General features: G+C 45.5%; 1 protein-coding gene and 1 long non-coding RNA gene across 4 annotated transcripts in view; one reads left to right on the top strand and one right to left on the bottom strand.

Annotated features, from left to right (window-relative positions):
* LOC128342443 (netrin-4-like) overlaps positions 1-15,526 on the top strand; it is a 124,106-nt gene that overhangs the window by 44,575 nt on the left and 64,005 nt on the right. The gene's annotated exons all lie outside the window — the stretch shown is intronic.
* LOC128342447 (uncharacterized) overlaps positions 11,403-15,526 on the bottom strand; it is a 37,592-nt gene continuing 33,468 nt past the window's right edge. Inside the window, exon 3 of the long non-coding RNA XR_008314985.1 lies at positions 11,403-11,744. This is a non-coding gene — a long non-coding RNA (uncharacterized LOC128342447). The remainder of the gene's footprint in view (positions 11,745-15,526) is intronic.

Here is a 15,526-nt window from a genome sequence, read left to right as displayed (position 1 = left end):
CTTTCTTAATCCGGATATCAGCCATGATTTATGCAGATTCAATAAGAATCATAACAGTGGTAGATCTGAAACACAGTGTCACTCCTTGCTTTGCAGACAAGGATTATCATCATCACAGGATAGCAATTATGGAATGACAATTCTAACACAATCAAGATTCAGAGGTTATGTTAACAAGTCAAGGGATTATATGGTGAGATGTTGGAAGGATATCTTCTTCTGCACTAATATTTTAGGGATATGGAGAAACTGCCTAAGAAAATTCCTCAACATTTGTCCTTGGGATTTCCTCTTTGAATTTCAGTTTCGCCTATAGGAACTCTGAAATTCTCTTCAGATTTCACTTTGGAGAATTTTTGGTTCCATCCCTACTAATTTGTCCTTGTATGCTTAAAGATGTTCACCATAATTATAAATGAGAGCTAAACATCTAAAGCACCTGCTTTGATGGCTTCCAGCCAAACAGTACATGTAAGATGTTGGGTCTTAATTATTGCTTTTTTGGTTTAGTACCAACAATACAGTGGGTACTATAGCACTAGAATAATTCTTTTTTTAAAGAAAAAGAAAGACCCAGAGGGAATGTTAAATCCCCTCTGATTAACAGTAGCTCTCAATTCCAACCCTATTTCAGCCTCTAGTGAAATGCCAGATTTTGCAAAGAGTCTGGGAATTAGTCATTTTTCAGATAAGCTGGGAACAAGTTTATAATTACATCTAAAACAAAATGACAGAATGAGGGCAAAACTATAAAGCTCATTTGGATTTTATGACATACTTTTGCCTACATATACAACCATGCAAGCATCCTTTTCTTAATATCTGTCTTTCCCAGCAGCTTAAACTGAGGTTGGGTAAAATGGGCCTAGCACATGGTTTCCTAGGACTGGTTCTCGTGATTATTTCAATATTGGTTAAAGGAAAACTGAAGATCTCGGTGGCACTTGTGCTCCTGTGGGAGCATGTCGTGTGAACTCAGTGGGGGCAGGAACGGCTTGGCAGAGTGCGAAACTGACATGAAGCCGGATCAGCAAGCTGACTTCAAATATCAGATCTCAGCTTCATGTTAGTTTGTAGGACTGTGTAATCAACTTTTGTTATGACCCCTCCAAGAGGCTTTTGCCTGATAGAGTGGGATGTTTGTGTGTGTGTGTACACACTTCTCTCGAGCATGCTAGTTTTCCAGCCTAGCATGTATGTGCATAGAGTCTGTGTCCAGTATAGGACCAGCATCAGGGATTGGCATTCTTGGGCAGGGGCTGAGAACACCTCTGCTCCCAGAGCCTTTGATAGTGGTGGAACGGCTCACTCAGCATCCAACAGATACACATGTATATATTTTTGAGTGAATGACTGCATTCATTCATTTTAAAAATGGACCTATGTACAGAATTTGTACCCTCTCAGATTCAGGGTACAGATGGGAAAGATGGGAAATAAAGATATTGAGGTTGTTCACATGGCTGGGTGGGCAGTGAGGCAGGTGGGTGGGCAGAGGGGAAGGCTAGTTTTACTCAGCTACCCCTCAGATGAATGCTGGACTCCTGAGAGTGTGGACCCACAATGTACCATGCAATATGTGTGATGCATTGGGGGATCCCCCCAGGAGACGGCTGCTCTAGGCTGAACATAGCCCCAGTGCACACATGATCCCAGAGCCCGGATTAAGAGCTCATCCTTAACCTTGGCTAAGAGCCGGGTTTCGACTCAGAGCTAAGCTGGGCTTCATTAGTCTGGGTTAGGATCTGATCCCAGCTGTTCTCACATGTAGCCTAACCTAGGCTGGGCTTTGCTAGGCTGGGCTTCACTAGCCTGGGTTAGGGTGTGCTTGAGAATAGCCTAATTGGTTGATTGGGATGGAAAATGTACTGCTACATGTACATTGACCATAACATCCGAAGGACACTTGTACACAGTCTGTATATGCGTTGAACATATACTGTATGCATTGAACATACCATATTTACCCAAATCCAGGATGAGGGTTTTCCTCAGTTCTTTCCTGTTAAATATAGAGGAGTCATCTTGAATTCAGAGTTTGCTTTCTAATGGGTATTTAACCTCTATTTTTAAGGCATCATCTCAAATGCAATCGCCTTCTATTTGGGTAAATACGGTAAATAGGCCTAGTGTGAATAGGCCCAATGTAATGTGTGAATAGCCCTTAGTTTGGGAATTTTGGGAGGAGAGGCATTCATGAATGCAATTCCCACTCTCAATCTGCTTAAGCAGTATATTCCAGGAACAGTTTTCCAACATTACAAGCCGGGCCAGAAAGATCAAAATGCAGAAGGCTTCCATATGATGACAGCTTGAACCAGAACTTCGGGAGGGAACATAGTGAGAGGAGTTGGGACGGGAATGGCATAGTGTAATAAAAACTTAGTGTGGGAGGCAAAAACAAAGCCTGTTTTTTAGGGATATTGAGATTGTTCATCTAGTTTTGTGTTCTAGGCAAAATTCAAGCCATTTAACCAGGAACAGCACAGCACCATTTAGCAACTGAGTTTTACTAATTTTCTTGTTTGGGTGTTTGGTTCTCTCAATCTGTATTAAAAAGCCAAAGCAGTTTGAAATGTTTTTATCTTGGGGTAGCCTAACATCATAATTTAGAAACTTTGCACAAATTTTATGTTTCTCCAAATTTTTGTATTGTGATTGGCTTCCTTCTGAGGTGAAAATTCCTGGCTTCCATTTCATTGTTTTAGCTTTAGAAGTCAGCATGACAGAATCTACAAAAAATGCATGGATTTCACAATATTTTAAATAAAATCTGAGCTGCCTTCATCTCTGGTATGAATCTAGGATTCGTCATTAGTATCCTAGCAACAAGAGGATGTTATTAAACTCCATCCATGGCAAAGATGGGCCCACTTAAGGAATGAGTTGATAAGGGGAAAGCAAACTGCGAAATATACTAGTGGTGAAGTCTCACAAAGATGAATAACATGTTAAATTAATACAGCTGGTGGAAAAATAAACGCTCTGCCCATCCAAAGAGAAAGCTCATTATGGCCTACGCTGTTGGCACAGTTATTGTAAACCAAAGCTGGATTTATTTTTATTTATTTTCCATTAAATGTGATGCCACTAAATGACTTCATTTAACAGAAAATGAATAGTTTTGTAGAACTAAAATTCATACATTACTCATATTCAAGAAGACAGTGGGAAGAATGCAATCCAGCATGTACACTAAGGCATCAAAGATTTTTTTTAAAATGAGATGAGAATGAACCTTAGTTGTCCTATGGCAGTTCTACTCTGTACTCTGCATATATACAAGAGCATATTATAAATATGTTAATATACATTGGCAGCAGTTACCATATGGAAGTAGTGGGTTTGAGGAGGGCTAAGTTAGAATGGGAATGGGAATAATCACCTTTAGTGATTTATACTGAACTTAGGGTTGCCAACTCTGACTGCAGCTATTCCTGGAGACTCCCCCTGCCGCCAACACTTTCCCCAATAATTTTCGTAATATCAAGCTATTAAAATCTTTAGGATTGCTTTTCAATCTTTCTAGAGCTCGATGTTGATTTCTTTAGCCTCCAAGCTGATCCTGGAGGGTTGGCAACCCAAACTGAACTAAATATGTCACAGCCAAAAAGTTGCCTTCAGTAAATGTCCAAATGCTAATCTCTCATTTCCACCATTTACAGCAGAAATGGCCAACTGGTAGCCAGTAGGATGCAATTCCTGAAGCTGCCAGCTTTTTTTTTTTTTTTTTTTTGCTGAATTTAAGTGCCTGGTCTTATGTCCTTCTGTATTGAAAAAGAATGAGTCAAAACTCATTCCTTCCAAAACTCACGTCATGTTTATTTTCATTATTGTGGGAAAGTGCATCACATTCTTCTGATGCTTTTCTTCTCAGCATCATTTTTTACCATAGTAAAATCCAAAACAGATTGTGAGGAGCTCCAAAAGGATCTGTCCAAACAGGAGTGGGAAACAAAATGGCCAATGCGGTTCAGTGTAAATAAGTGTAAAGTGATGGACACACACAAAAATCCCCACTTGACCTCGTTATTCGTGGGGGTTCTATTCTCGCCTATATTTCACCTGTGCACTGATGAAGTCTAAGCTGTCAGAGACTGATAAAGAAAGGGATCTAAAGAGTCATGGAGGACAGCTCATTGAAAATGTCAACCCAGTACACAGAAGCTGTGAACAAAATGATTTCATGCTAGGGGTAATTAGGAAGGGAACTGAAAATTAAACTAACATTGTAATGCCTTTAAACAAATCTACCACATTTGGAATACTGTGTACTGTTCTGGTCACCATATATCAAAAGGAATATTGTAGAACTAGAAAAGGTGCAGAAAAGAGCAACCAAAATTATCAGGGGGCTAGAGTACCTTCCTTATAGGTAAGGCTACAGCATTTGGGGTTTTTTAGTTTAGAGAAAAGGCAGCTAAGGGGAGACATGATATAAGTTTTATAAATTATGCATCCTGTGGAGAGAGAAAGTTTTTCTTCCTCTTTCACAATACCAGAACCAGGGGTGATCCCATGAATCTGATTTCCAGGAAATTTAGGACAGATAAAAGGAAGCACTTTTTCACACAGTGCCTGATTAATCTATGGAGTTCTCTACCACAGGATTTGGTGAGGACTACCAGCTTGGATGGCTTTTAAAAGGGGTCTAGACAAATTGATGGAGGGCATGTCCATCAATGGCTACAAGTCTTGAGGCAGGCTGTCTCTGAATACCAGTTGCAGGGAAGCAAGAGCAGGAGAGGGGGCATGTCTCCATCTCCTGCTTGAGGGCTTCCCAAAGGCATCTGGTGGGCCACTGTGAGAAACAGGGTGCTGGACTAGATATCAGGGGCATAGCTAGGGAAGAGGGGGCCTGTGTTCACCCCTCTCCCTGGCGGTCCCTTGGAGTGAGGGAGATAATGAAGAAAATGGGGAAGGATGGAGTTGGGGGGCCCTCAGGAGCTGGGGGGTGGGTTCTTTGAACCCATCTGCTCAATTATATCTACACCCCTGCTAGATAGGTCTTGGGCCTGATCCAGCAAGGCTCTTCTGTTGTTCTTATGTTTCCATAGAGAAAGTTCACAAAACATTGTAAGTTGGGGGAAGGGGATTTGTTAATGGTTACTATTCGTGTCAAAAGCTCTATCCAATAGGCAGCCTATGACACTTATGTGATTATCACATTATAATGGTAGCACAAATAGGAAGATTTTCCTTAGCAACAACGTATGGCAGTTTGAGTGCTGGGAAGATACAATATACAATATCCTTACCTCAGAAGCACTACCTGGAGGAAAGATGCTTGGCTTCCCTACAACAAACTGATGCATATGTTGTGCAAAGGAAAAACATATTCTGGAGTATGATAATCTTGAAGTGTCCTAAGGGAGCATGGTAGCCATGAGCAGTTCAAAAAAGAAAGGGTTTCATATCCAAGGCATAAGCAACATTGTAGAATTTCATTTAATCAGTCCTTAATACAAATCCTAGACTGTAATCTCACAAATCTCATTTCTTGGCAAAAGCAAGGTGGCCACTCAGTTCTGTTTTACATCAAAGAAAGAGATGGAAAGAAAGTACAAGTATATTTTCTTGGAACCAATGCTTGCAATATTGTAGAGCATTTTATGGCCTAGTTATATAGTCATTTGAATCTAGGTTTAATGTGGGTTACCAACATTAGCATGATTAGCAGTAGCAGCCACTGAGGGCAGCAGTGGTGGGAGGTGGCGATGGCAAGAGTCACCTTTAAAAATAAATTAGCAGGTGCTTACCAGCGTTACCCCAGCACCTGCATACTGACTCAAGCAGCAGAGCTCTGCCCGGCATCCTGCGTGGGGCAGCAGCAGGGCCCTGGCCTCTGTACACGCAAAGGCCAGGGCCATGCTGCCACCGCACATGGGATACAGAGTGGAGTGCCGCTGCTTGAGACAGTTTGCAGGTGCTGGGGTAATGCTGGTAAGCACTTGCTTATTTATTTTTAAAGGTGTCCCTCGATGCCCACCACCACCACCACCCTCACCAGCTGCTACTGGTGATTAGCATGAGCTACCAATATTAGCATGAACCCACACCAAGGCAGAAATCTCAGATTCCTCTCAAGCCATAAACTACCTTGGCATGGGACGTAGGAACCCACATTAAAAACACAAGAACAACGCTGCTGAATCAGGCCCAAGGCCTATCTAGTCCAGCATCCTGTTTCACACAGTGGCCCATCAGATGCCTCTGGGGAGCCCACGTGCAAGAGGTATGTGCATGCCCTCTCTTCTGCTGTTGCTCCCCTGCAACTGGTATTGAGAGGCATCATGCTTCTGAGGCTGGAGATGGCCCACAGCCATCAGACTAGTAGCCATTGATAGACCTGTCCTCCATGAATCTGTCTAAGCCCCTTTTAAAGCCATCCAAGCTGGTGGCCATCACCACATCCCATGGCAAGGAATTCCATAGATTAATTATGTGTTGTGTGAAAAAGTACTTCCTCTTGTTGGTCCTTTCCCGACCTTCAGTTTCATGAGGTGACCCCTGGTTCTAGTGTTGTGAAAGAGGGAGAATATTTTCTCTCTGTCAACCCTCTCCACAGCACACATAATTTTATGCACCTCGATCATGTCACCCCTTAGTTGCTTCTTTTCCAAAGTAAAGAGCCCCATTAAGCCTAGGAACATAGGGAGCCACTTCATACAGAGTTAAACCACTGGTCCATCTAGCTCAGTATGGTCCACACTGACTGGCAGCCACACACCCTCCAGCATTTCAGACAGATCTCTTCAAGCCCAGCCTGGAAATGTGAGAGTTTCTACCTGGGGCCTTCTGCATGCAAAGCAGATGCTACCACTGAGCTATGGCCCCATTTGACATTCAAATGATCGTCTGAGCCAGACCTATATAAATGTAACATGAATATGCCTTGAATACTTAAAGCAAACAAAACTGGTTGGCAGTCCCAGTTTTTGCGAGTGGGTGATCCATCCTGTGATAGATAGGATACCCTGTCTGAATAAATTGTCTGAGTAAGGCTAGGCAGCCTTACGGTACTCTTGAATAGACAGATGTTATAGCCAGGAGACTCTTTTTATAACTTCATCTGTTAAGCCCTTTTCTGAAAAAGAGGGATCTTGCCATGCTGATTTATACTTTTGTAACCTTTAGGGTTAGTGATCCACATAGGGCTGCCTAGAAGCTTCAACTCATACACAACGTGACGGCTTTGTAAAAGTGGAAGGCAGGATCACATCTAAACTATTCTATGTCAGCTGCACTAGTGACCAATTGCTTAGGAGCCCAGTTCAATATACCAGTTCTTACTATTTACTTTTAGAAGCCTTCAGAGCCATATTTCCAAGGCTTCCTCTTTCCATGCAAACCCAGCCACTCCATACATCCTTCAGGGCAGTTTCTATTCCATGTGCCCCACCCAGAGGTGGACAAAGTCCAGGGCCTCCACACCCCCTGGACCCCCCCCCCCATATCCTCGTTAGTCTGTTCTGAGTGGTGTGGTTTATGTCTTCAAGAACCTACATGTTAAAAAATGATGCTTGACTTGCAGTGGGGCTGGGGAGCCTCCAAATGCCTTTCGGTCCAGACTGTAAAATTACATAGGTGCACCTCTGGCCCCACCAAAGCATTTGTGACAAAGAGCAAAGCCTTTACTTCAGTTACTCCAAGACTGTGGAATGACCTCTGTGGTGAAGTTCAGAGTTGTCCTGGTCTTGTGACTTTTCAGAGAGAAAGTAGCTTCGCTCTTGTAAAAGGCCGATCACTGCTGAGTTAGCATTGTGCCCTGTGTTGCTGCTCCAGTTGCATTTATTAATTATTGTTTTTCATTTGTTTTATTGTCATTTTTTTTTCATTTGCTGGAAGCCCCTTGAGCTTTGGAAAGGTGGTATATAAATTGATTGATTGATTGATTGATTTTGATACCACCCTTCCAAAAATGGCTCAGGGCGGTTTACACAGAGGAATAATAAATAAATAAATAAGATGGAACCCTGTCCCCAAAGGGCTCACAATCTAAAAAGAAACATAAGATAGAAGACACCAGCAACAGTCACTGGAGGTACTGTGCTGGGGGTGGATAGGGCCAGTTACTCTCCCCCTGCTAAATAAAGAGAATCACCCCGTTAAAAGATGTCTCTTTGCCAAGTTAGCAGGGGTTAAGTATTTTTGGTAAACTATAAGGATGTCTAGATAATAAGGCACACAAGTGTATTAATACATGTATTGTCATCATTAGTAGGATGTTTTCCAAATGTAGGAATATAGATGCAGATGTGTGAGTTTCACTCCCTGTTTTATAGCTGCTTCCCTCATAAACACAAAACAAACTTATGTGGATTTAACGAAGACTTTATTCTAGAAACAACTCCCTATTCTCCTTCTCCTTTACTTTCTGATTCCACCCCCCACTCTCTCTACAGGATCCCCACTGGAACAAACTTCCAATCAACAAAACACAAAAGATTACTAGATAGAATACAACACAACACAACAGCACTCCCCCTTCACTTCCACTTCCCTGGTACTACTATCCTTTCTGAGAATTATTATTATTTTATACAGTCAGACAGGTGTTATTGACTGGTTTGTTTTATCCAGACATCGAGTCCTTCCCAAGGACCTGGGATGCCAGAATTTTATTGTCAATGTTGTTGCTGTTGTTATATATATCGTCGCAGAATATAGGCTTTATTATTATTATTTCTTGTTTACACAGTCAGGCAGGTGTTATTGACTGGTTTGTTTTATCCAGACATCGAGTCCTTCCCAAGGACCTGGGATGCCAGAATTTTATTGTCAATGGTTATAGATATTGTCACAGAATATATTATTTATTTATTTATTTATTTATTTATTTGATTGATTGATTGATTGATTTGTATACCGCCCTTCCAAAATGGCTCAGGGCGGTTTACAATTAAAACAAACCACTAAAACAGTAAAGAGCTAAAACAAATTTAAAAAACAACATAACAATTAACAATTTAAAAACATTTTAAAACAACAATTAAACAATTACAGTGATTAAAAACCCTGAAATAACCCCGAATAAGAATCCCTCTTATTCCGTCCCTCAACTCTCTTAATCTGCTCACAGCCTTTCTCTTCCCCCTTCTTTCAAATCATTTCCATCTTTTGCACTTCCATTCATTCTGAATAAGGTGCCCCCAAGATCTCCTTAAAGAGCAAAACAGGGAGATTAACTTGCTAGGAAACAGGGGTCACCTTGGTCAGCAGGGCCAATAGAGTGTGTGCCATCCTCCTTATATGCCAAGGATAACAAACTTGAGACTCTTCAGCTGTTTTTCAACTACAGGTCCCACCCTCCCCAGCTGCAATTTATTGTGTCTATGGATGATGGGAATTGTAGTCCAACAGCTGGAAAGCCTCAGGTTGGCCACCCCAGGTACATGCTGTTTCTGGTTTAGGGGCCAGAGCAGAAACCTGGGTTATGCTAGGTAGGTATTACTTTTTCTTTACTCTGCTCTTCTTCTCTGTGTCTTGGCTGTCACTTTCCCTTGCAAGCATTAGCTTCCTCTCTAAATTCTTTTGTGCTGTTCCCTCTGATAATCCCCCAACCAACCAAGTTTTCACACTATCTGATCCAAGCTGTGCCAGTCTTTGTGACCTCCACATACCACTGGAGCGTTCTGCATGCTGTAGCTAGCCAGAGGTGTAGTGGAGGGGAAGCGCACATGAACGGAGCACTGGTACATCTTGGCTTCTCTGGCTGTCAGGGTGGGCATGGCCATGGGAGCTATCATGGAGAGTGCCTGTACTTCTGAATTTGCAACTACACCACTGTAGCTAGCAATTGACATAACATGTTTTCCTTGGGAGGAAAGTTAGGCTATATATGCCAATTAGCTGACAAACTGAAAACATAGATTATAAAACTGGATTCTCTGCGGAGAATGTGGAGTGAATTGAGTTGGTGAAGAAGCAGGGGATCACAACCTCCGGGATGAATCCCAGAGGCTGTGCAAATTGGAAGGATTTCTGCTGGCTATTTTATATGGTAAAAGATACTCTGAGGCAGTTCCCACGATCAGTGGGAACCGCCAAGATGGAGTTTGCAAGGAGAGCGGGCTTCTCGTAGACGACCCATCAGTTGGCTTCAGGTGGCCGAATTGGCCGCCCACTCGACTGCTGGCTCCGTTATGGAGCCAGCAGGGGCTCGGGAGCTCAGGGGCTGTGCGGCCCCCGGAAGCTCCAGCATGCCCTGCGCAAGTGCACGGGGCATGCTGAAGAGACCCCCCGAGCCGGGAGGTTGCATTTAGCCTCCCCGCTGGGGGTCTCCTTGTGAGTTTCTGTGGTGCGGATCCACGCCGTGGCAACTCATGATAAAAAAAGCCGGGCTAGCGGTGCGCTCACTCCAAAGCAAAGCTAAGGGGAGGGGTATTCAAGCGGGTGACCCGCTTGAGAACAACCAGGCTCACCTGCGAGCCCGGTGGTTCTCACAGGCATACCAAATCAGGCTAGGCTCCCTTAGCCCGATTTGGTATAACTGTGAGAATAGCCTCTCTGTGTACTAAATCAGTGTCCCTATAGGTTAATGGTTACTAAGGGTGATCTCTAGTGGAGAACAAAGGGTTTGGGAGCAGTTAGATATTACCTGGAGGTTTTAGCTTCCTGAGAAGTATGGGAATGTTGACTCTAGAGATTAGAATTGTTCCTGAAGGGTGTGCAAAATGGTTGATTCTAGAGATTTAGGATTGTCTAAGGAATGTGATCTGGCGTCAAAGCAGAGATCAAAGTGCAAAGATGTGAGTGAGGAGACGGGTAGTCATAGCTGCTGTGCCCCGAGAGAGGGGGTTCTCAGGCGAAAAAGACATACCGATGTAGTATAAGATGACTCTGTAAAGGAGGGAAAAGGACAACTTGCTGCCAGCACTAACCAGCCTCCCAGAAAACGTTTTAAAAATTGCATGCTCACCCCCTGAAATGCTCCCCCTTTTTTTCTGTTGGACTGGATACATTTGGACCAACACTAGCCCTGACAGAGAACCAGGGCAGATTATTTAAACCATGGTTTAAACCATGTGATTCTGGTCTGGTTTGGACATTCCATCCCTACTGAATTATGCAGGCTTAGGGATGACACACCAAGGGGCAGGGGCAGAGCAACATGCTCTTACTAGTGGGCCACCTCTCAGACACTTAGTTTGAAGTGGCCCACAGTGTTGTACCAAGGGGGTTTGTGGGTTGCTATGGGGCTGAGAAATGTGTTGAAATTGATCAGGCTCCCTTGCCCCCCAGATTCTTTTCTTTTTTCATTTTCCTTTTTCTTCCGTCAAGAAGTGGCTTATCATTATTATTCTCCTGGAAATCTATTGGCCTTTAATATTCTGCTGATATTTCTTTGCTCTTGCATCCTGAAATACAAGTTAAGACATCTTCAAAGCAAAACTGGTCAACCGTTCCATAATTCTGTAGAGGCTTTCTTTTTCAGCCTAAATTAATCTTGGATGGAGCCTTCAGATTAATTTTCAATCTATATAGATGTTAAGCCAGGTAAAATCAGTAATACTAATTGACTTACTACTTTTGTGCTCCAGTTTTCCTGTAAGGAGCTTGAAGGAGCTTTTTAAATGGTTCCCAGGTAGTCTCCCATCCAGGCAACATACATGGCCATACCTGTGTAACTTCCACAGTAGAACTGCTGTCGGGGCCCTGTGCGATCAGGCCTCCAAGCTGGAAGGGCCAGAGGTATGTATGTAGTCAGGCCAAAGTCAGAGTCCAGAACAGCAAGCAGAGATCTAGAGCAGGCAGGCATGGGGTTGGGTCAGGTAAATGTCAAGGTCCAGTGTAGCAGGAAAAGAAGGCAAAGGCAGGTAGGTGTATAATCACAAGACTTGTTCACACGGTTATCTGATGTCACACAGCTATACCCATCTTTTAAGTCAGCAGACACCAGGGAGACAGTTGATGTTCTGAACTGGGGCTTGGAGTCTGTTCTGGACTGGATGGGAGCAAACAAGCTGAAACTCAATCCAGATAAGACGGAAGTGCTCTGGATTGGCAGAACTGATCATCTGAGTAATGAGGTAAATCTGGTCTTGGAAGGGGTCATGCTCCCCCGAAAGACAAAGTCCGCAGCCTGGGGGTGCTTCTGGACGCAACGCTATCCTTGGAAGCGCAGGTTGTGGCGGTGTGCAGAAGTGCCTTTTACCAACTACAGCTGGTACGCCAGCTGAGACCCTACTTGGAGAAGTCCGACCTGACCTCAGTCACTCATGCATTGGTAATGTCCAGATGCGACCACTGCAATGCACTCTACGTGCAGCTGCCCTTGAAGACTGTTCGGAAGCTTCATCTGGTCCAGAATGCTGCTGCAAGGATGCTTGCGAGTGCAAGTCATTCCATGAGTATTACACCTATCCTATGGCAGCTTAGTTGGTTATTCTATCTAATCTATCTATCTATCTAATTTATACCCCCACCCAGACTTATGACTCTGGGCGGCCAGAGGTTAGCGGTCTGCTTCCAGGCTAGATTCAAGGTGCTGGTCTTGACCTTTAAAGCTCTACATGGCTTGGGGCCGGGGTACCTGTTGGACCGCATTTGGCCATATGAACCTGCCAGGGTCCTCCACTCATCGTCTCAGGCCCTGCTCATGGCCCCGCCACTAACAGATATCCAGCTGGCAGGGACTAGAGACAGGGCCTTTTCAGTTGTGGCCCCTCGGCTTTGGAACACCCTCCCTGAAGAGCTTCGCCATGCTCTCTCACTCAGTGCTTTTAAAAACAACAACTAAAAATGCATCTTTTTAAAGAGGCTTTTAAATGCTCCATCTTTGGTTATATCTGGTAGGTTCTTTAGTTTTTAGTTTTTATAACTCTCAATTTTTATTTATTTATTATTTATTCATCACATTTTTATACCACCCAAAACGTGAGTTCTCTGGGCAGTTTACAAGACAATAAAAACCAATAAAAAGATTAACACATCAAAATTTAAAATGTTAAAACTATTAAAACACAATTAAAACACCGTTTTTAAAATGTCTAATTAAAAGCCTGGGTGAACAAATGCATCTTGACTGCCCTTTTAAAGGTTGTAAGAGATGGGGAGGCTCTTATTTCAGCAGGAAGTGTGTTCCAAAGCCTCGGGGCAGCAATGGAGAAGGCCCATCCCTGGGTAGCCATCAGACGAGCCGATGGCAACGAGCCTGATCCCAATGGGCAGTGTGGTTCATAGCAAAGAAGATGTTATCTTAAATACCCAGGGTCCAAGCTGTTTAGGGCTTTATAGGTTACTAGTATTTTTAAGCCCGTTATAACAACGGGCGCTAGCCTTTTTACCCCCCCTTTATGTGTTCTTCATCTTTTTTTTCTTTGTGTGTGTGTGTGTGTTTGTTTGTCTCTCCTGTCCCACCCTCCCTCCTGCCCCACACTCTGGCCTCTCTTCCTCCCCCTCCCACCCCGCTCACACCCTCCCCTTCCTGTCAGCCTCCTGCCCCAGTCCCTCCTGCCACCCTACTCCCTCTTGCCCTTCCCTTCCCCCTCCCCCTGCCTAACTCCCTCTTGCCCTTTCCCCTCCTCCTGCCCCACTCCCTCTTGCCCTCCCCCCTCCCCCCTGACCCACTCCCTCTTGCCCCACTCCCTCTTGCCCTTCCTCTTCCCCCCTGCCCCACTCCCTCTTGCCCTCTCCCCTCCCCATGCCCCACTCCCTCTTGCCCCTCCACCCTGACCCACTCCCTCTTGGCCCTCCCTCTTCCCCCCTGCCCCACTTGTTCTTGCCCTCCTCCCTGCCCCATTCCCTCTTGCCCTCCCCCCTCCAAACCTCCCTCTTGCCCTCCCCCCTCCCCCACTTGCCCTCCCCCCTTCCCCCTCTCCCCTGCCCAGAAGAGTCTTGCGCTCCCCCCCCCCCCAACCTGGCAACTTTACTCACTGTTTTGAACGCGACGGAGAAAGGAGCTCGCAAGCAGAGCTCATTTCTCGGGCAAGCCTCTTCCCGGACTGTTGCATTGGGCGTAAAGGACGCCCAGCGGCAGTCTGGGCAGTGTCTTTGCCGAGAGAGGAGCTCTTTTTGTGAGCTCCTTTTTCCTCGGTCGTCGGGGTTGGTTCTTCTTTGGGTAAGGAGGTCTCGGGCAGCTGGGTGGGCGGTTGGCGGCGGCGGCCGCAGAGGCATTTTCCTGGGCCATGTTGGCCCTTGTTCATGTGTGGGGGAGCGGGGAAGGCGGGATCGGGCTACTGGGAGGGCGGTTGGCGGCGGCCGCCGCGGTGGCATTTTCCTGGGCCATGTTGGCCCTTGTTCATGGGGGGGGGGTGCGGGGATGTCGGGCTCTAGTGTGGGGAAGTCGGGCCCCAAAGTTTTCCCCCTGGCCGGCTTTAGCGGCGACGCCAGGCCTCGGCGGCGGCTCCGCCACCACCTCGGCTGGCTTCCCCCGCCGCCTCTTTCCCCTCTGCCTCTTTCCTATCTTCGCGGCGGCCGCTTCTGGCCCCGCCGTTTCCCTCGCCGCCTCTTCCCGGCTTCTTCTGAGCAGCCGCTTCTGGCCGCCCAAGATGTCTGCCGGGTACCGGCGAGCGTGTCTCCCTTGCCCTGTTCTGCGCCTGCGCTTTGCGCAGGCGCAGAACAGGGCAGGGAGGCACAAACACACGCTTGGTGCCCGTCCACGGACGGACACCAAGCGTTTTATTAGAGAGGATAACCCAAACCTTATACTTTGCTCGGAAACTTATCAGCAGCCAGTGGAGATCTTTTAAGATGGGAGTGATATGGTCTCACCGAGATGACCAAGAGACCAATCTGGCTTCCGCATTCTGGACCAACTGCAGTTTCTGGACTACGTACAAAGGCAGACTCACATAGAGCGCATTGCAGTAGTCAAGTCTGGAGATGACCAGCAGATGTACTACTGTTCTGAGGTCATTTATCTCAAGAAATAGACGTAGCTGGCATATCAGCCAAAGCTGATAAAAGGCACTTCTGGCCACTGCCTCAACGTGTCCAGAAGCACCCCCAGACTACGTACCTGTTCCTTCTGGGGAAGTGTGACCTCATCCAGAACAGGCAGATCAAAATCATGTCCTGAGTTCTGACCCCGCACAATAAGTACCTCCGTCTTATCTGGATTCAGTCTCAGCTTGTTCTCTCTCATCCAGACTATCACTGCCTCCAGGCAGGCATTTAGGGAGGTTATGCCTTCTCCTGATGATATTGACGTGGAGAAATAGATTGGGTGTCATCAGCATACTGATAACACCCTGCACCAAATCACCTGCTGATCTCTCCCAGAGGTTTCATGTAGATATTAAACAACATCAGAGACAAGATGGAGCCCTGAGGGACACCATACTGAAGTTCAGTTTTTGAAGAACAACAGACCCCGAGGAACACCATCTGGAATTTGCCCGAGAGATAAGAGTGGAACCACTGCAAAGCAGTGCCTCCCACCCCCAACCCCCTCAGACACTCCAGAAGGATACTATGGTCAATAGTATCGAAAGTCGCCGAGAGGTCCAAAAGGACCAACAGAGTCACACTTCCTCTGTCAATTCCCAATTGTAGATCACCCATCAGGCCGACCAAGGTAGTC

Source organism: Hemicordylus capensis, chromosome 2 (genome assembly GCF_027244095.1).
Source record: "Hemicordylus capensis ecotype Gifberg chromosome 2, rHemCap1.1.pri, whole genome shotgun sequence".
Taxonomy (NCBI): domain Eukaryota; kingdom Metazoa; phylum Chordata; class Lepidosauria; order Squamata; family Cordylidae; genus Hemicordylus; species Hemicordylus capensis.
The sequence above is the reverse complement of the archived record's forward strand: the minus strand, read 5'-3'. Positions and strand labels throughout refer to the sequence as shown.